The 21424-nt window shown below is 36.9% G+C and overlaps 2 long non-coding RNA genes across 2 annotated transcripts; both read left to right on the top strand.

The window, feature by feature from the left end:
• The first annotated feature begins 4383 nt into the window (after positions 1-4383).
• Positions 4384-6710, top strand: LOC144316816 (uncharacterized). The gene is made up of 3 exons (XR_013382663.1): positions 4384-4489; positions 4579-4721; positions 6652-6710. It is a non-coding gene; the product is annotated as an uncharacterized LOC144316816 (long non-coding RNA).
• An 11935-nt stretch (positions 6711-18645) lies between these two features.
• Positions 18646-21021, top strand: LOC144316815 (uncharacterized). The gene is made up of 2 exons (XR_013382662.1): positions 18646-18745; positions 20620-21021. It is a non-coding gene; the product is annotated as an uncharacterized LOC144316815 (long non-coding RNA).
• The last annotated feature ends 403 nt before the right edge of the window (positions 21022-21424 follow it).

Genomic DNA, 21424 nt, shown 5'->3' with positions numbered 1-21424 from the left:
AACAGTTCTTTTTTTCGGCAATAATTCAGTAGCCCAGAGTAATGGGAAAAATATGTATTTGTAGTAGGAAGGAAGACCTTGCCTCCAGTTTTGATTCCATTGATATGAGCTTTAAAAAAAAAAAAAAGATTTATTTTTTTATTCATGAGAGACACAGACTGAGAGAGAGAGGCAGAGACACAGGCAGAGGGAGAAGCAGGTTCCCCGTTGGGAGCCCGATGTGGGACCCCGGATTCACGACCTGAGTCGAAGGCAGGCACCCAACCACTGAGCCACCCAGGCGTCCCTGATATGAGCTTTCTGATCTTGAGAAAGAAGGATTTGATCTCTGAAATGCCTGATTTTTAAAACGGTGGACTCATGCCTTTCCTGAGTCATCATATGTGATTTTTGTATGAATCAGATGATAACATGTTATGTAAGTAGTTTATAAATCATAAGACAGGTCACAAATATTACCGTTTTGCTTAAAACTCCTATATTAGACTGTTACTACTCTAAGTGGTATTTCTTTCTTTTTTTTTTTTTTTTTCTTTCTTTCTTTCTTTCTTTCTTTCTTTCTTTCTTTCTTCTTTCTTCTTTCTTCTTCCTTTCTTCTTCTTTTCTTTTCTTTTTTTTTCCCTCTAGCTCCTTCATCTGTCCTTTAGCAAGTAAAAATAACAAGTAATTTACTGACCCTGTGAAGTGAATTTTTGCCTATGGTTATTTGAAATCACAATCTATCATCATACATAATTTTGGGTCTTCTGGATACTTTGGTTACAGAAAGTGATCTACTCCTTGTTCACAATAAGTGGTCTAATTTATTTTCAGTTTTGTTTACAAAGAAAATTTTAACATTTCCTTAGCACAAAAATACCACAAAAGATTACAGGTTCACTTCTGTATTAAAATTCTCTTCTAAATTCTCTTTTTAATGTATACTTGTATATGCTTGGTTTGGGCAGTTTGCTTTGTCTTTGCTTTTATTTTTATTTCTCACAAGAAAAAGAGGAAACAAAAAGTTCTTTTGTCATGCAGATATATGGAGATAATTATAATTATGGAATATTCTAATTGAAATGAATATGCATTTTATTGTGGGATATCTGGCTAGTGCTTTAGGGGCTTAGCATAAATTTACTTCCAATATCCTTAAGAGGAGTTTCTTATTGTTGTCATATCATAAAGAATGTTATTAAAGGAATCCAGAATAAATACAATATTTCTTGACAGCATTATTTTATTTTATCGAGTTTTCTTTACTTAAAGTTTTGCTTCATGCTTGAATGAAATGGGAATCTATCAAATGAGACTGTCATAAGGTTTCTTTGACACCCAAAATGATACAACTCAGTGAAGGGGAAAATATGTGTTTGATTACTGATGCTAGTGTTTTGGTGTATTCCCTTGTTTATACATACAGCAGTTATCTTTTATATTATTTTTACTTTATAAATTGCCATAGAGAATATTTTAAGATTAATTGTAAGTAATTAGATATATTAAGTATGCAATGTCTTAATTCAAATGAAGTTGAGATGATAAAAAGTTTAAATCATTTAAATGGTTTAAATAAGTGCTGTTCTCCACTTTAAACCCTGAGATTGTAAGTAATGCAACTTCCTGGTCCTGAATATATGAACAACTTCCCAGCAGCCCTCCTGACAGTAGCCCGTCTGCCGGCCTCATTAGAAGGGAGAGTTGATTGCACACCATTGATCATCTACATGACCATTAACTCCCACATTTGTTATACACTTAAAGGAAAAGGTAACAAAAAGGTTACTGTGCAATTTCTCTCTTTTTGCTATATCTGTATAATGCCTTTCAACTCTTCATTTAAAAATCCATGCAACTAAGGATGCCTGGGTGGCTCAGCAGTTAAGTGTCTGCCTTTGGCTCAGGTCATGATCCTGGAGTCCCAGGATTGAGTCCCACATCCAGCTTCCTGCATAGGGCCCTGCTTCTCTGTCTGCCTGTATCTCTGCCTCTGTCTATATCTCTTGTGAATAAATAAATAAAATCTTTAAAAAAAAAAAAAAAGAAGGTCATCCTTCACTTACTGCTCCCTCATGGGTTGTGGTACTCTGATTCACGTGATCAAGCTAATAATTTAATTGCAAGTGGCTCTGGATCAGAAGTGCTCCCACAGACTGGCTGACGAGAGCTCAGTCTCTCTGAGGAAACCAACTTTAACTCACATCTTCACAAATTTCCATAAATAAGGTTGAAGGAGAAGTGCCTCACTTAGAGTAAACGGTTACAAATCAAGACCCAAAAGTGAAAATCCACAGAAACAGCACAGAGTTGAAAAGACTCACAAAGACTGTATATAGAATTATAAGACACAAAGTAGAAAATCATTATGTTTAATGTGTTTAGAGAAATGAAATGTGACCAGAGAAAGAGTGACTACTAAAAAAAAACCCAAAATTCATTTTTGAGATAAGAATAGCATAGCACTTCTAGAAACAATACGTATGGTAGTTGAAATTTTAAAAAATGGGGTGAGGGACGAAGAGGAGGAAGACATAAATTCACGCCAGAGTCCGTATGCAAGATTGTCTCTATCTCTCCATCTCTGCATGTCATTTTCTCTTGCTCTTGTTCTAGCCTTGCATGGCTCTATTCCCCTTTGGACTCAGGTTTTCCTAGGGCTGAGAAAGCTGCCTTTTATATTCAGGTATGAGGCGGAGTTGCCAAATCAGGGTTTGGTTCTGCGTCTCTGCCCTATTCTGAAATGCACGGGTGGGTGATGCCAGCTTTCTCTGGTTACCATCTAGAATCTGAGCTGGGGATATCCCCAGGTGAGCAGTGAGTAACAGGACTGAACAGTCCTGTGGAGAGTTGCCCTCCTTCTGCTTAAGTGAGACAGAATTTTCACCCTAGATAACCTGACAGGAATTTTCCCACTAAGGATTTGGAACAGACTGATCTATGACCCATGGGACAGAGAACTGTGACTCACTGCTGACTTGCTGTAACGCTCCCATGTCATGGCCCAAATGCATTTCATGCTTCATTCTATGCTAGACTATTTTGAAAGCCCAAATAAATAGGGCCTGTGTGGGAGATTTTAGGATCCTGGAAAACAGCATTATGGATTATTACCTACCTTTATAATGTACAGGAGCTAATATTTCCCAAAGGATCTAATTTTTCTCACTCCATATTTTCTGCTAAATTGGAATCTGTTCCTGTATTGCTATATTTTCTTTGGCCAAAAAGATTCCGACGACAATTTGAAACCAGTGCTTGCATCCAGAGTCCAAATTAAAACCACTGAGTATTTAAAAAACCCAACTTTAAGCAACAAATACTCATTTAATCCCTTGCAAATAGTATGGGGAAGTTTCTTCAATTAATTTCTAATTAGGCTAATTTACTGATAATGCTATAACAAAGTCCACATCCACAGAGGATAGAATAATTTGAAAATTTATTCATTCATTCATATTCTATGTATATTTCAATCTACCAGGGTAATTATATTTGTTTTTCAATGTGAGTATTTTTCAGTTAGTCAATTTTCTGAAACGCTTGTCTGAAGAAACCCATGGGCATGTGATTCTAATTGTGAGGGTCAATGTGTACATGACTATGGATGTGTATGTTGACTAACACAACACAACATAATATAACATGTATGAAGCATAGGCATTGAGTGTTATTACAGGCAAAGTCTGAAGCAGGTACTATAAGTGACTCAAAGAACATCTCAGCCTTCAAATACTAGTAGCTGACAATTTAATAGTGAAAATTTTAAAATACTTGAGATCAGTTGTGGATTACAAAAAGAATCATTTTTAAAATTTTTCTCCAGGTACCGTCCTCATCTCTGCTATGTTTAATTCCCCTTTCCATTCTTTTACTTTCACTGTGAGTTCATCAAAAATCATTTGGATGCTTTTGGATATAAAAAAGGTCTTACAGGAAGAAGGTGAGTCAAAATTCCATGTTCTAGACTAGGATGGAATGCACACATATTTACCTTCCCTCTCATAAAATATGTCCCACCTGACCTCCATTTCTCTGTGAGTCCTAGGAGAACTACTTGTAGAAAATGGGCTTTTTGCAAGAGGAGCCATAGGCTCCTTGTTTAGAATAGAGGTCCACTCAAGCAGCATTCTTGACTGCTTGACCTTTCTGCTCTTCCACACCCTTCACCATCTGCCTATGCCAAGAGATTAAAGGGACACGGGTTAAAAAAGACTTAGAGTACAAAGCAGTCCTTAAGTATTGGGAAGCCTGCTTTTTAGAAGAAAGAATAAGCCTATTCAACCCACTTGCCACTTACAAAGAACAAGGAGAACCAAAGAGAAGTCGGAAGTAGGGAGAATTGAATTTAAAAAATAAAATAAAAGACATTTCTCATAATTGAAGCTTTCCATTCAGGCTGCCTGGAAATGAAGTGAGCTACATTTGCCTTAGAGGCATTGGACTAACAGCTGAGTTATCCTACGATAGGCATATTTCAGAAGGCATACTAGGTAGAAGATGGGACTGGGTAAGCTTTTAATTTCTCTCTGAATTTAAGTTTGACAATGTCAGTGTTTTTGTTTTATTTACTTATTTTTAAATATTTTATTTATTTAGTCATGAGAGAAAGAGAGGAGGCCAGAGACATAGGCAGAGGGAGAAGCAGGCTCCCTGTGGGGAGCCTAATGTGGGACTGGACCCCAGGACCCCGGGATCACACCCTGTGCTGAAGGCAGACGTGCAATCACTGAGCTACCCAGGTACCCCAGTGTTTTTGTTTTAAATTGCATTTTACTTCTCTTTATCAAAGACAAAAACAAAACAGAAAAAAGAAAATAAAAATCTACTAGAAGATCTCACAATTCAATATTAGTATTGTTATAATGGTATATCCTTCTATACCTTTTTCTTTGTGTATTTTAAGTATGCAGAAACTCCACATATACAAACTTTTTTATAAAAAATGGGATTTCACTAACATTAAACCTGAATTTTTTACTTAAAATATAGAACACATCTTTCCTAACCAATAAACAGGTTCTATATTAAACTTTTGAAATACTGCATTTAAATTATTTCACTCTGTTCTGTGCATTTTACTTAGCCAGTTGCTGTTTTTTGAATTTTGGTTTTAATCTGCATTTTCCTGCTATTTACAAGTAACAATACAATCAACTATTTTTTTTTTTGTAGAAAGTCATTAGCACATCCTTTATAAATTGCAAAGGGTTCAATTCATTTTTCTGAAATCATAAAATATAATTTTATAATTTAGCACTTATATAAGATAATTTAAAAAAAAATGACTAAGGCATAGAGATGAGGTTAACTAGTACCAGCTTGCAAAACATTTCAGATTGGCTGATGCTGTAAAAGGAAGCTCTGTTTTCTTGACTTTTAGAGTAATTGGCAATGAGTTACAGGTTGTTTAGGATCCTACTCTACCTTTTATTTAATACCACCATTACTTCTTTTGGCTAAATGTACTGATAGAAGAAAGTGTGGTACCTAGCAGTATAGTATTGTTCTCAAATGACATTGTGTCTCGAATTCTAATGGAAAGCTTTTTTGAATAGATACATTACATTGTTGTCGCCTTCACTGAATTCCTGGCCACTATGGAGAGCTCTTAACAGGAAAGTTTATATGTCGAAAAGAGAAAAATCAATAATAAACTGGATACTTGGAATTGATTTTACCTTGCTACATCTCTAGGGAAAAGGGATTTTGCATTACAATATATATCTTATTAAGGATTGTATCATATTTGCAACATTCTTATTCTTACAGAATCAAACTCAGTAAGTCTAGTGGCTGGAAACAATTTACAAAACCTTTAAGCTTCAGTGTTTGCTTTGTAAGGATGAACTGGAGAGATGTTTGTTAAGGTCTTCAAAGGTTGCTAATATTTTTTTTCTAAAGTTCTCTCTAGAATGCATTATACTATTTTTAGGATCTTTCTTTTTTTCCTGCTTTTTAAAAAATTATATCTTGTACATGTATTTTTCCTAAACTCCACCATCTCTTTTGTCTTAAAAAAGAAAAAAAAGCTTCTATCTTTTTATGGCCAATGAATATTGTTTTACTTCACAGGTTGATATATTTCTTGTGGCCATTTCTAACGAGCTGAAATAATAACTTTCCATAATTAGGATATAAATAATTTATTTCTTTGAGAATTATGACAAAAATAGACCTACAGGTACCCAGTGGACTGAGCAAAAAGTTGCTAATAAAGACCCACGAGTGCTCATTTTTGACCTTAGGCAAGCTTTTATAGTCTTCAAATGCCAAAGGTGTTAATTAATTTTCCTCTTTCCAAGGTAGAAAATCATGCTTACTGCTTGAAGGTTCATTGCTTAATGAAATCAATGCTGCATATGAATTAATACCAGGAAGAAATGAATGCATGTAAGGGAAAAGAAAGCTTGATTAGTTACACAGCTGGGTAAACAGAGCATGGAGATGAAATGGGGATTTAAGAATTACCCCTACCATGGGATTTGCCCCTTCGCCTTATGTTTAAAACTTTATCACAGGTGAAGCCTTCTCTGAAGTTCCTTTGCTTCAGCAAATTGGCTCTTTCACTGTGTACGCAAAACCCCCTCATTATTTTCTGTGCCTCTTACAAATCCCCAAATCCCAGTCTGGTTCTCCCATAGGATGAGTAATCTGGTTACTCTCTTTCAGCCAAACCATGGCCCCAGTGTAGGCATGTTACCATCATGTTAAACAGTCACCATATCAAGGTATGAAAAATTCTTTTTTTTCTTTTTTTGGTATGAAAAATTCTTAATCCAAATCCTGTGTTTCACTCACATTAGCTGTAACACTGAAAAATGCCTTCTGCTGCAAATAAGAAAATGCCCATCTGACAATGGGTTAAACAAATATGAGTTTACTTACTTCTACTGCTTTTACCGTATTTGCTCTTCTTCATCAGGACTATTGCTTCCTAGTCACAAAAAGCTGCTACAGTTCCAGCCATCAAATCTGGATTTAAATCATTAGCCCTTATATAATTACCCTCTGTAATTATAATAACCTTTTACTTCTTTACTTTTAGTTGTGAACAGACATTAACTGAAGTTACTGTCATTATGCCAGAACTTACCATTGTATTTTAAATTAAGTAGGCTCTGTACCACCATGGGGCTTGAACTCAGGACCCTGAGATCAAGAGTCTCATGCTCTACCAACTGAGCCAGCCAGGCACCCCAGAACTTACCCCTTTTAATTAGATTAAAATCATGGTTACACATACAGGCATCAATAATGTCTGAAAATGTTATGACTATAACATTTCATTGTGTATACTTTCCATATTATAATTCTAAAGGCAGAAAGATAGTGTTATTAGTTGATATTTTTCTTTATATAGAAAGACCCACAGCTTATTCAAAGCACCAAAAACTAACTAATTAAATAAATAAATAAAGAACTCTCAGATAATTCTGCCCTCCAGCATGGAGATATCCTTAGGCATCTTAACTCATCTAAGTGTACACACCTAGAAGATTTTTAGACATGACTGTCATTATAATTCTAATTTCCACAAAGACAAGTTCTCTGTCTTCCTTGCCATTTTATTTTTGGCACCTCAAGCCTACTAGCATACTGTATGCTGTCAAAAGAATGAATAAATACATCATTTTCCATTAATGCTTTAAATCATCTTTTTTCCCAAAATTCACTTGTTTGGTTTATTTACAAGTTTATGTATTACAAATGGCATATAGGGCCATTTTACTTCTGCTTTTGCAGTCCTGATATTCTTTTACAGACTTATTTCTCAGAGAGTATCTAACTGCTGTGAACAAAAAACATAAAAGTTCAAGGATTTCCTGACTTTGAAACATTATGTCTACACATTTGCAATATAAAGGCAAATCTCTGGCCACAGCTCATGGATACTGAACTCATCATCATATATTGAAAATTATTTAGGTTGAAACATGGAAGGTAAGTATTCATCCTAATTTTATTGCAAATAAAAGCTGTATGAATATACCACATGTGAAGAAAGAAAATGATTTTTCATCTACTGCATGGCATGCTAATTTTCAGATTGAAAAGAACATGCATTTAAATATTCTCTTTGAAATCTTCCTGAAATACAGGAAATTGTGGACTTAAAGTAGATATGATTTTTAAAATATACTGACTGAGCATGTTCAGGCTTTATTTTTCATCCCATTTTCTAGCATTTCCTACTTGTATTCAGCTTGTCCCAGTTTGACTTCATGAAATTCCAGTGGAAACCATTTTCTTTCAAATGAGTGCATTGGAGCTATCAAGAAATCTGGAGGCTTCTCCCCCTGAAAGAATGTGACACTGAGGGTTGAGAAGGAGCTGTGAATAATTGGCAATTTACACTTAAATATTTGTATAAAGACAAACCAAGTTTTGCCTTTCTTAACTACTATAAAAATGATACCCTGCAAACCATCAATGTGTGGCCTCACCTACTGGCAATAGTACCTTCTTTTGGAACTATCAAAAGCAAAGGGGAAAAAAAAAACAGCAGAAACATCTTTAAATACACATGCAAGTGAAATAAATATTAAGGCTTGAGATTAACATGATAGTCTCACAGTCTGTTTTCCATGCAGGTATTTGTTTGGGATTTTAAATTATATGTGGCATTTGGTTTAGAATTTTGGATATGGCGTATTTCAGAAGAGACACCACTATCATAACACAGTCATCATGACTGGGAACTGACCAACCATTTTCTTTCTATTCCCCATGGCAAAATATATATGTGCTCTATGAGTAGAAATTGCCTAATAAATTTAAAAAACAATTGCTAAAATTTTGTGAGGGTTTACTGCAATATAGGAACTGCCTTTGCAAAGAACTTTACATATATTGATTCTTGCAAAGCTCGTAGTCTAGGTATTTCTTTGTCTCCATGGTATGAATAAGAAGACTGAAGACACGTGATGTGAAGAGCACTGGGTGTTATATACGACTAATGAATTACTGAACTCAACATCTGAAACTAATGATATGTTGGCTAATTGAATTTAAATTAAAAAAAAATTTCAAGTACAAGGTGATAAAGTGACTTGCCTAAGGTCACACAGACAGTAGTCAGTTCTTAATTTCTTAGTTTCTGCTTGAGAGGGGTGAATCAATGCCAAGTAACTCTACTAGATACTTACAGGAAATTTGAAGTTAAAGATGAAAAGGAATTTCCCAGTAATTATGTTACTGTTATTCAAGAGGTTAGCAGAAAAAAAAAAAAAAAAAAAGGTAAGCAAAATGCAGTGGCCTCTCCATAGTATAGATGAAATCTTCATATATTCATGTATTCTTTTTAACAGAGATTAAAATAGCACTAATGGTCAGGAATAGTGGAGGACACAGGCATACAAAATGACAGAAATAACCTAATGGAAGCACCAAGGGGTTTGGGATAGCAGCCTTGGGCAAAACCAGACTGGAGTTGTAAAGGAGAATAGATTATGATATGGAAGTCATGTGAACCTCTGTTTAGTGCAATTTTTGCAGGTTTTCAGGCTTTGTACGGCTAATAAGTACAAATATACTTTGGGCTCTGCCAAAATTATCCTTTATGGTACAAGGCTGGAAAAATTTCACTTCCAGTTAATATCATTTTAGAGAAAGATCTCTCCTACTTAAAAGTTGAGAGAACTTGCTGTGGCTTATCGTAGCCCATGTTTATAGCAGGCTGTTCATTTTAACATTTACCGATTTTCTTGTGGGTATGCAGGGAGAAGCTATTTTTCTCAGAATCTTGCCATGTGTTAATAATATAAATCCATGTTACTTCAGATATCACCTTTAAAAAAAGACTGATTACTAGAACAACCAGGAGGTGATTGGAGTTGAAGTAATTTCAGATGATATAAAGGCTAAATATGTAGAGTATCTTTAAATGTTCAGGTTTTCCTTCCTCACCTATATCAATCAAAGAAAACACAGTAATAACCCTTTCCTTTTTAAATATTTATAGTTCACTTCTAAAGTATCCCAAAGAGTAAAGCAAGTTACATGCAAAGTTCAGCATCAGCAGTCTGAAAATGCCCCAAAGCGCCTGGTTGTCTGCAGAGCATGGAGACTTCCCCTGTCCTGAGTGAATCAACAGAAACTAAAATAGCAAAACTTTCAATGCCAACCATGTACTAGCTTTTACTAGGAAATCTGATGAAAACACATTCCTTAAGCTAGAGTCTTTATTGTGGGACCCAAGGAATTTAACAAAAATCCCCTCCCCCTGGACAAGCAGAGCAGGACTAACTCCATTTTGTTCTACACCCGCCACCTCCTGTATGACCCCCACATGACCTGCTTATTGCTTAAGGCGCTGCCACCCTATTGCTAGTCAGCACCCCACCCTGCTGAGCATACCCTTACGGGAAACCGGCTCATATAGGAATGTGGAACCGTTAGCTGCCACAGTGTAAACCCTGCCTTTTGCCTGCCAAACCTGCCCGCCAATTCTGACCAGAATGATAGGCTAGTTCAAACAGTCACTATAGGGTAAATTGTAAATCAATTGGCCACCTGCATGGGGACAGACATGACTATGCAACTTTCTGTGTGTGTTACAATCTCATTGCCACTGGCCCCTGTAAAACTGCTACGCCTCTTAACCTCGGGGTCCAAGTCCCTGCTCTGCTGTGCCCGGTATGCTTGGACCCAAGCTCAAGCTTGCTAATAAACCCTCCTGCGCTTGCATGGTGTTGGCTCCTTGGTAGTTTCTGGGATTCACAATCTTGGGCACAACATTTATCTTATACCTTCAAAGAGCCTACAATCCAAACATGATCAAGTCTATTAAAGCGGACACAGGCACACTTTGTTTTGTTTGGTTAAATGACACTGAATTCTTCAGGTTCTTCTGTCAAAAAAGGTATCTCTGGTTTCTCTTCCTGGTGCCTCTTTGTGCTTGTTTCTCCTTAAGGATCAGTGCTTGGTCCCCTTTCTGTCTTTTTCACTCTCCCGTGGTAACATTGAACATTTGTACAGATGAATCTGTGTGCATATTAAATGTTAATCTTGAATCCAGACCTCTCCGTGAACTTCATTCCCAAATGTCTTTAAACCTCATAGACGTCACCTCATGGATACCTTATTGGCTTCCCAATACCAGTTTACCCAAAATGGCTTTGGTTCTGTCTTACCAAAAAAAATTGCCCTCAACATTTGCATGTCTGACAATGTTTCCAGAATGTACTTAACCTCCATAGCTCCCTTCATCATCCTGTGTTTTATTTCTCCCTTGGCTGGTCCCTCAGATAAAAAACTGGAATATCCTTTGTACCTGCTTTCTTCTCTACCTTCCATCATACCACTTTAAAATGATCAAGTTGTCTTTCACTCAAAGTATCATTCTAGTCTTCCACCTGGTTCCTCTGTCATATTAATAGCTTTATATTGTCTACTGTATTTTTTAGAAGTTGAATTCAGTTACTAGTACTACTACCTGAAGAACAGTGTCTTAAACAAGATGGCCAGGTATTTCTCTCTCACTTGAATCTGAGGCAGACAGTCCAGAATAAGCACAGCAGCTCTAGAATGTCATCAACACCTCAGCTTCTTCCTATCTCCCTTCTCCATCATTCTTAGAGCATGATTTTCGTCCTTGTGCTAACAAGATGGTGGCTATAGCTCCAGCCATTATAGTTGGTTCCCAATAATAAAGAAAGGAGAGGGGGGGATGTAAATGGCAATATAGGGTAACAAAGTGAGCCTTTACAATACTTTCTTGGAGACTTTACTCAAAAACTTTCCTTTACATAACATTGATCACCCTGGTCTTCAAGGGAAACAGCAAAGGAGTTTTCATGTGGGTAAATTGCCACTCTCAACACATAGCTTTCTGTCAGTAAGGAGAACAGAGGAACATATATTGAGTAGGTGACAGGCCTAACTTAATATTAGCAAAGATAATTCAAGGTATTCCCAATAAAATGTAAATTTCATGAATGTGGTACATTCTCTGTTTTATTCTCTTTTATATCCCCATCACATTGAAAAATGAATGCCATATAAATAACTATTAAATGAATAAATTAATCTAGAAATGAATCTGGAAATAGTTTTTTCATTCATTCACTTGAAAAACTTATTTTTTATGTTTAAGTTACTTGGAAAACAAAGTTGTTTTTTTTTTTAAAGACACAATCTTTGTCTGCAAGGATATCACAGAGTACCATCAATACTAGACAAAGTAAACAGATAATTATAATGCAACAGATATAATGGAGAAAACAGGGAAGAATTTTTAAACATGAGGTGTTATTGGAGATTCAAATGAGAGTGCATGAATTTTTAGTTGGAGGCACAAGAACGTAAAGGAATTACAAGTATTTCACTTGCAGCTGTACCTCTACATTTAGTGCTATATCTGACACAGAGTTAATGTTCATTAAATATTTGTTTTTAAAAAGAATGAGTTTGGAAGACAAAGAAAAAGGGAGGAAACAGGGGGTATGCCAGTGTATGGGAGCAGTATATACTCTGATATGGAAGGATATGTTTAGGATGTTCAGGTAAATTTGAGAGCTTGTTATGGTTGGCATATAAGGTCCATGTAGGAAATATGCAAGAACTGAGGTTACAAAACAAGCAGTGGGGAAATCATGAGAAAAAAATCTATAATAAGTAAAGGTGTGTAATTTTTAAACTGAAGTGAAAATTGACTTTGACAGATCTGAAGCAGAATATTAGCTAATATGATTTTTGTACTTGAATGATAATTCACATGGTAGAGTGGAAAATGAAGAGTGTTGGATGGCGGTGGGGAGGGGGATAGAGCCAATAAGGAGGTACAGCAACCAGTAAGCCAGAATGGACAAGGCAATGATGGCTACAGTGATGAAGTAGGAGGGAAAAGATGAAAGGCAGTCACTCCCGCTTCTTCACCTATCTTATACCACAGTTTGTCTTGCCTCTGTGGTATCCCCTTCACTATTTTTTTCCTTCCTCTTTCCAGCATTTTTTAAGGTCCATGCAAATGTTTTCTTTCAAACTTTTCTATTCTCTACCCTAAATTTGGACTAACCTCACTTCTAAACCTCTCAAACATTTTGTTGTCTTTCATATTACCTGCAATATTATAAATATGTGCTATGTTTTATTGATCCTCTAGATTTTAAGACATTGGAGCATAGGAATTATGTCTTGCTCATCTCTTTATTTTCCCAGATTTGTGAATAATTTCAAGCACTTCGTGGACAGTCCATAAATGTTTGAAAAAGAGTGAAGACAGCATGGTTACATAATGCACTATATCAGGGAGATCTGTTCTAGGATTTAGCTAGTGCTGACTCATTTGTTAGCTTGGTGACCTTGTGGAACAATTCACCTTTCTGGTCAGCAGCCTGAGTGTAGAAAGAAACCATGATGTTCTCCTTCCCTCCATTTATTTGTTTAACAAATATTTATTGGACATCTGCCTCCTGGTCATTGTGTTCAGTTTGGGGAAAACAGGCTAGAATAAAACATAGCGCCCACATTAAGGAAATTTCAATCTAGAAGAGGGAAAAAGACATAAACTCTTCAGTACAAGTGACAGTTATAGTCTAAGATATAATTAAGGGCAAGGTGTGTGTGTGTGTGTGTGTGTGTGTGTGTGTGTGAGTGCGTGTGTATGTCTGTGTGTTTATATTAGAGTTCAAAAAAATGACAGAAGGAGGAGAAACATTTTAATAAGCCCTTGAGTGTGGAAGAATGAATAGGATGATGCTGTATAACAAAAGGAGAATTGTATTTTCATCAGATAAAGCAGCATGAACAAAGAATCAGACCCATAAATGAGCATAGCAGCCTGTAAGAATTACTTCCTCTGACTCCCCATGTGGGAGAGACAGAAAGGAGAGAATAGGAGAGCTTAGCGGAGGCAGTAGCTAGGTGCTAGATCATGAAAAGTTCATGGACAATGCCAAGCAATTTAGATTCCATGCTGGTGATCCCAGAAGTTTTTTTATTATCTGTTCATATGTTTTCTAGCTAAATTTAAGTACAAAGTGTTTGGATAACCATGCTTGCTGGTTTAAGGAGACTCTGATTTTTTCCTTTCATCCTCAGTTATCCCATCTAAAGATGTGAATGTTAACACATTATTAGTAAGCAGTAAATAGCCGCATTTTAAATTTCTGAATTATACTTTTATAGCTGTGTGGATGTGTGCCTGTCTGTGTTCTGATTCAAAATCTCTTCAAAGCTCATACACCACAGCTGAAAGCTCTTGCCCTCTTTTTCTAGTTGCATATAATTGAGAACTATCTTCAACCTTTGTTTTCTTTTTTTCATAATATTGAATCTTTGAAGGGCACAGGCCAGTTATCTTCTAGAAACCCCAGATATTTCATTTTTATGATTGTTTCCTTTTTGATTAGATTGGAGCTAAACACTTCTCAGGAAAGCTACATAGATAATATACATTTATGGCATTTTTATGTTTGTCTCATTTTTCTTTTTACTCTTCTCCTTTAAAATAGTTTTAAAAGTCTGCCCATACTGCTACATATAGCTCAGTTTCTCTGCTTCTAAGAGGAGTAAAGTGCTTTTCAGTGGGCTTTCTGTCTCAACATATCACCTGTCTGTGTCTGCAGTGATGGAGAGTCAAGCTGCACCCAGCTCATGGTGATCAAAGAAGACAGTGGGTGAATATCTGTGTTCTCGCCCCCAGGACATGGTTTTTAGGAATAGGAGTAACATGATCAGACGTGTTTCTGGAAGGTCACACTTGCACCAGTATAAAAGACCAGTCACAAGAGGAGAGAGTGGAGGCAGGAAAGTAGTTAGGAGACAACATAATTAAGGAGAGATGGGGAAGGGCTGGCCTAGGATAGCTCCAGTAGCTGTCACAGTGATGAGGGGGCACTGAGGGACATTATGGAGACACAGTCAACACAACTATACTTAAAGGTCCTCAGCATTTGGGAGAAACTCTCTTCCCTTTCCCTTACCTCCCAGACTCCTATGTGGTGTTGAAAGGAAACAAGTATGGTAAATGAAATGTTTACGAAAAATGAAGAAATAAAATTAAATTCCTTAGTCATTCACATAGCAAGGCTTATTTTAACTCTAGGGGAAAAGAATGACTATGGCAAAGCAGGAGCATGCGGGAGAGTGGGCTGGCAATTCACAGTGCTTCTGGGACTCACAGCGAAGCTCGAGCCCTGGGTCAAGTCTAGAGTTTGATTTCTTTTGAAAGTCCAATTATTGCTTTACCTCACATATCCCATGTGTCAAGAGGCCAATTCGTAAAATTTTCCCAGAAGAAGTAAAAGAAAACTACAGGGGCGTAGTAGTGAAGAACATATTCTCGAGGAGTTCAAAGTGGCAGAGTGGGAGGTGCCAGGAATCTGACTCTCTGACTGGATAACTATTACAGTGGCAGCATCTGTCTGGTGTGACTACTTTGCAGCTCTGGAGTCTCTTGAAAGCTTGCAATCTCTAAGGGAAGTCTTGGATGGTAAACTGCACTGAATTTTGGTCAATTCAGTTCTTTGGGCAGCAGCAGCTCCCTATCCCCCACACCACAGCCCATCCCAGGCAGCCGTGGGAGTGTTCACAAGTTTACATGTAGCTTGCAGGTATCAGGGTAAGCAGTAGAGATCCTGTCCTCCAAATATTGGGGGTCTGTTTTTGCCTTGCTGATTGATGCTTCCGGTTGTGGAGATGTCAGCACAGAGATGGGCAGATATTATTGCAACCTTCACCTCCATGGTGGCAAACGTCTCTTCTTGATGGTAACTTTCACAGGATTTGAAGATTGAGCACCAGGTTGGTTTTTTTTCACCTCTTCATTTTTCTTTTCTTCTTCTTTGGTATCAGACAATTAAAGATTAGCACATCCAAAAGCAATCACATGGGGTACCTGGGTGGCTCAGTGGTTGAGCATCTGCCTTTGGCTCAGGTCGTGATCCGGGGTCCTGGGATCAAGTCTCGCATTGGGCTCCCTGCATGGAGCCTGCTTCTCCGTCTGCCATTCTCTCTGCATCTCTCATGAATAAATAAACTTTTTTTTTTAAAAAAGCAACCACACATAAAGGAGAGTTTAGAAAGTAATTACGCATGTCCAGGGAAAGTTTTAGGCTCAGAAAAGACCTGTCAATGTATCTAATGCCACTGAATTATACACTTAAACATGATTAAAATGGCAAACTATATGCCATTTTATATGTTATCACAATTAGAAAAGTAGGACATATTCTGTAGAGCCTCAGAGTCTAGGTGCAACCCTGGCCCTGCCATTCACCAAATGACCATAACATGTTACTTCTGCCACCTGTTCTCATATTTGTCAAGTGGAGGTAACAATATTCCCTGCCTTATGAGTTATTGTGTGGGTTGATTAAGATTAAATATGTAAGGCACTGAGAACAGCCTCATCCATTGTAAGTGCTTAAAAAGAGCAGGGAATTGTTGTTTTTCAGAGGTAAAAGTCAATAAAACTGCAGAAAAAAAAGACAATTGCTAACAGTTTAAATATTTTTAGTAGGGATTTTTTTATTCTACATTCCTATGGTAATTGTCTTAAGACAGCTACCTCACACATAAATCAACTTTAGACATTTTTTTTCTCCTGAGAAAAGGTCTAACCATCACCTGTGTGTAGAATTGAATGTAGTTTTTATTCTGTCGTTCCTGGTATCTCATGACTTTGTAATATTAATTTCTTAATGTAACATTATTTTTTTGAATCGGTCTTTGTGGAAAACATTTATCCACATTCTGAACCTCTCTGAACTTCAACAGCATAGCGTTTTCCAAACTTAAGATTTGTAGCTTTTCTAGTAATAAGACAATAATTATTTTTAAATAATAAAATAAGATCATTATAAAGTTTGTGCTTCATTATCATAATTCTTAAGTTTTAGGAGATCTTTGTAAAAGAAAAGTCAGTCTATTAGGATGTGATAAAAAAAAATCCAGGTTATGAAAGTGGGTTTACATGTCACAGGTCTGCTCTGAATCCAGGCTTTGTCATTTAAGACTTCTATGTCTTATTTTTTTTAAAGATTTTATTTATTTATTCATGAGAGACACACACACAGAGAGAGAGAGAGAGAGAGGCAGAGACACAAGCAGAGGGAGAAGCAGGCTCCATGCAAGGAGCCTGAGGTGGAACTCGATCCCAGGTCTCCAGGATCACGCCCTAGGCAGAAGGCAGGCACCAAACCACTGAGCCACCCAGGGATCCCCAAGACTTCTATGTCCTAAAGGAAATTATGTATGTATGTAAAGCTCTAAAGTAGGCTGCATTATTTATTTAAAAAATTTTTTTTTACAAATATCTGTGAATTTTCTCTGAAGGAGGATTATGCTTCCCTAACCTAATAACACCATGCTTAGCCACATAGCTTAGTTTAAGAACCGGCATCTGGTTTCTCCATGTGACACAAGGAAGGACAATGTTCTAGATACAATCTGCTTCTGGTGTGAAGACAAAGTGTAGCCGGGCTATAGCTTGCTTAGAATGTACACTTGGTATGAGTAAAAATTAAAGTGATGGTGATTTCATAAAACAAAAAACATAGAATATAGATAAAAGAAAATCAGGCTGTACAATACTAAAGGTGAGGATTGTCTTATGAAGTTTTTTTTTTAATTTCAGTTTTATGTGTGTGTATGTATTTGTATCAAGATGTGATGGAAAATGTATTTCTTACTGTGCATTAGTGAAAAAAAATTGAAAAACAAAATGGGGTTTTAGAAGTCAGGAGGAATTGTTTCTATTTATAGTGCTACTTTAGAAGGCAGAGTGGGATTAATTCACATAATACAAGGTATAAAATAGTCTGTGCATTTCAGGCAAAGCTGTATTTTTAAATTCAATTAGGTCATTGAGTCAATAATTAAGATTTACCTCTATGTATTGCAAATGCAGTTCTCTACCCCTCAAAATGTAATAATTTAGTGTGCATTTGTTCCTTGGTCTCAACTATCACATGCAGTTCTGGGGAGTCATATTCTAAGGAGCAGAGATACTACTTGTTCCAGAATGGCTCTGAGGGTCTTCTACTTGGGCCACGCAGAGAGAGTGTTTGAATGGGAAATGGAAGGTTCCAGCTGACTTTGGAAATTCATTCCATCTCTTGGGTCCTAGGATTCTGTAGGTTTATAGGCTTCTAGCTTGCAGCAGGGAGCACATGAGGGCTCGTTCTCTCATTGACCTTCTGCTCTCTGTTACTTCACATTATTGACACTGACTCTTAGTTTGGTTTCACATCTTGATGGCACACTATTTTCAGCTGCTTGGCAGAAAATGCCAGTCCCTTGTGCATCCATTTTCCACTTGTTAGTTATTTAGGACACGACTAAATTGTATGAAGCTCAAGGGAGAGAATTTAAGGAAAGCATTCAGCATGAGGTTGACATCGTGGTAAAACTAGGGGACTGGAAATCAAAGAAGGCTGGCCACTGATCTGGACTGGATCACCCACTTCCTATGCACACACGCTGTGCAAGGCACTGGACGGGGTCTCACCTGGGGATGACTTGTCAAGGAACTGAGACTCGGGTCTCCCTGTAGGTGACCTACGGCGTCCCTGTGACCTAGTTTCCTCTCTGCCATGCAGGCCTGGCCACCTGCATCTGGAAATAAAAGCAAAGTGCTCAGCTGTGCTTGGAGAAAAACACAGAAGCAGATGTAGGTGGGAGGGATTCTATTCTTTATATGAGCATCTTCACAGCAAATCTAGTGTCGTTGCAGGTCCCATCATGCAAGGGAAGGTGCAGTGCAAGGCAGAAGACTTACTGAGGGGCCTAGGATGTGCCAGACCCTGGATGAGCTCAGCAGGTACAAAGAGGAAGGGAAGCTGCGTCCACCTTGATGGATGAGCTTATATTTAGGTTGGAGAGTTGGGTCCAGAAATAGAGAATTTCAGCATCATAGGGTGAAATCTAAAATATAGGTGTATATACAGTGTTGATGAAGGGTATGTAAGTAGAATTTGAATAGTCTCTGGTAATTCCTCCAATTTCATTTAAAATGGATATTCCTTTCCCTCTTTTATTTTAAGATACCAAAAAAAAAAAAACTGTTACTAAATGAAATACCTAAAAAGTGTAAGTAATTAGAGTCACCTGCATGTTTGGCTAAGCTAGCATCAACTTATATGGTTCTAGTAGATCTTAATCATTACTTGTAAAATATGATGTTTTATTTACAGATTGATATATTTTATTACATACACAGCTGTCCCTATTATTCTTCTCAAACACGGCACTTTGTGAGTGAAATAAATGACTTGTATACAGTTTTCTACAACTAAAGATGTCTCACAAATATAAGTACATTTTGTTAAAATTCTGCACCTGTCTCAGACTCAGAAGAACAGAATGTCCAAAGATTATGTAAAGAAAGCCTCTGAAGTACAAATACTTCTAACTGGTGAAAATGTAAGCTCCAAAATGGGGTACCTGAATGGCTCAGTCAGTCTCAGGGTTGTGGGATTGAGCCCATGTCAGGCTCCATGCTGGGTGTGTAACTTGCTTAAGATTCTCTCTCTCAGGCACGCCAGGTGGCTCAGTTGGCTTACCGTTAGACTCTCAATTTCAGCTCAGGTCATGATCTCAGGATCCTGGGATCAAGCTCTGTGTTGGCTCTCCACTCTGGGGAGTCTGCTTCAGGATTCTCTCTCCCCCTCTCTCTCTGCTTCTACCTCCACGCTCTCTCTCTTTCTCTCAAATAAATAAATCTTTAAAAAAGGAAATCCCTCTCTTCCTCTGCCTCTCCCCTCTACTCTTGTGCTCACTCTCTCAAAAACAAGCAAACAAACAAACAAAAAAAAAACAAAATAAAAAAGAACCTAGTAAGCTCCAAGAAAGGCAAGGATTGGAGTCTTTTTCCCTTCTGTACCTCAGCACACAGAACCATGCTAGGCACATGTTGCTGCACGATATGTTGTCTAATGACTGTTTATTTCTTATAATTACAAGTTGTACCTTAGTATTATTTTAAATTAATACACACAGTTTTACTTCATCTCTGGACATGTAAAGATTTATTGCCTGGAATGATGATATTGAGTGGTATAAATTTCAGGTCTCAAATTTAGGTGTTCACCAGGTATGGTATTTAGCATTTAACCACAGTTTATGTTATATTATTATAGGTCTCCTTATTCACATTCTTATTCCAAGGGAGTCCTTCTCCCTTGTTCCACTGAGACTAGCTAGTGTGTATCATATTTAATGTCTTTCAAGTAAAAAAGTCAGTTGGGGGTAGGAGGGAGGAACTCATGAAACTATATTCATACTCAAAGATGCATTTCTGGGAAAGTTGAGAGCAACATTTAGCCAAACTTATTTTCAGGAAACTATAGCAAAAGACAGCTACAGAACTTTGAATAAAATAAGCTGAAATCTAAAGAAAATTAAAGGTGGAATGAGTGACAAATGAAATATACATGCCATCTATTTTGACAAGGAGGAAATGATACAACTATCAAAAAAAATGGGAAACAAAGAGAGGTTAAATGAAATGATATAATTAATTTCCAAATCTTTAATTATCGAGAATCAAAAAATATCAATTAAAATTGATAAATACATTAGTAGACATTTAAAGAATATACAAGTAAAGAATGATAATACTATAGATAGAATAAATTTGGGTAATGAAAGGAAAAGAGATAACAGTTTTATTTTTGCTTTTATTTTTGTTTGTAGATCATGTGGACATGTTCCAAGAGTCCATCAAGTGATGCATGGATAAAGACAATGTGGTATATACATACAATGGAGTGTTATTTAGCCTAAAAAAGGAAAGAAATTCTGATACATGCTACAATACGGATGAACCTGAGGACATGCTAAGTGAAATGTCAGAAAGTAGAATGGCAGTTACCAGAGATTGAGGGAGGAAGGGAGAATTATTATTTAATGGGTATAGAGTTTCCGTCTCCCAAGATAAAAAGAGTTCTGGAGATGGATAGTGATGATGGTTGCACAACAATATGAATGTGCTTAATGCCACTGAACTGTACACCTAAATATGGTTAAGAAGGTAAATTTTCTGTTATGTGTATTTTAACATAGTTACAAATAATAATTAAAAAATAGTTCTGGGGATCCCTGGGTGGCGCAGTGGTTTGGCGCCTACCTTTGGCCCAGGGCGCTATCCTGGAGACCCGGGATCGAATCCCACGTCGGGCTCCCGGTGCATGGAGCCTGCTTCTCCCTCTGCCTATGTCTCTGCCTCTCTCTCTCTCTCTCTCTCTCTCTCTGTGACTATCATAAATAAATAAAAATTTAAAAAAATAAAAAATAAAAATAAAAAATAAAAAATAGTTCTGGAACAGCTTGATAAATATCTGGAAAAGGATAAATTTGGATCTATATTTCTTACCATGCACTTGAATAAAATCCAAATGGATCAAAATTTAAATGTAGAAATTAACACTATAAGAGTGCAAGAATTAAATATGGGAAAAGTCTTCATTGCTTTGGAATGAGGAAAAGTCTTTATAAATAA

The sequence above is a fragment of the Canis aureus genome, chromosome 7, assembly GCF_053574225.1.
Source record: "Canis aureus isolate CA01 chromosome 7, VMU_Caureus_v.1.0, whole genome shotgun sequence".
Taxonomy (NCBI): domain Eukaryota; kingdom Metazoa; phylum Chordata; class Mammalia; order Carnivora; family Canidae; genus Canis; species Canis aureus.
Note: the sequence above shows the minus strand (reverse complement) of the source record. Positions and strands in the feature narration are given on the sequence as shown.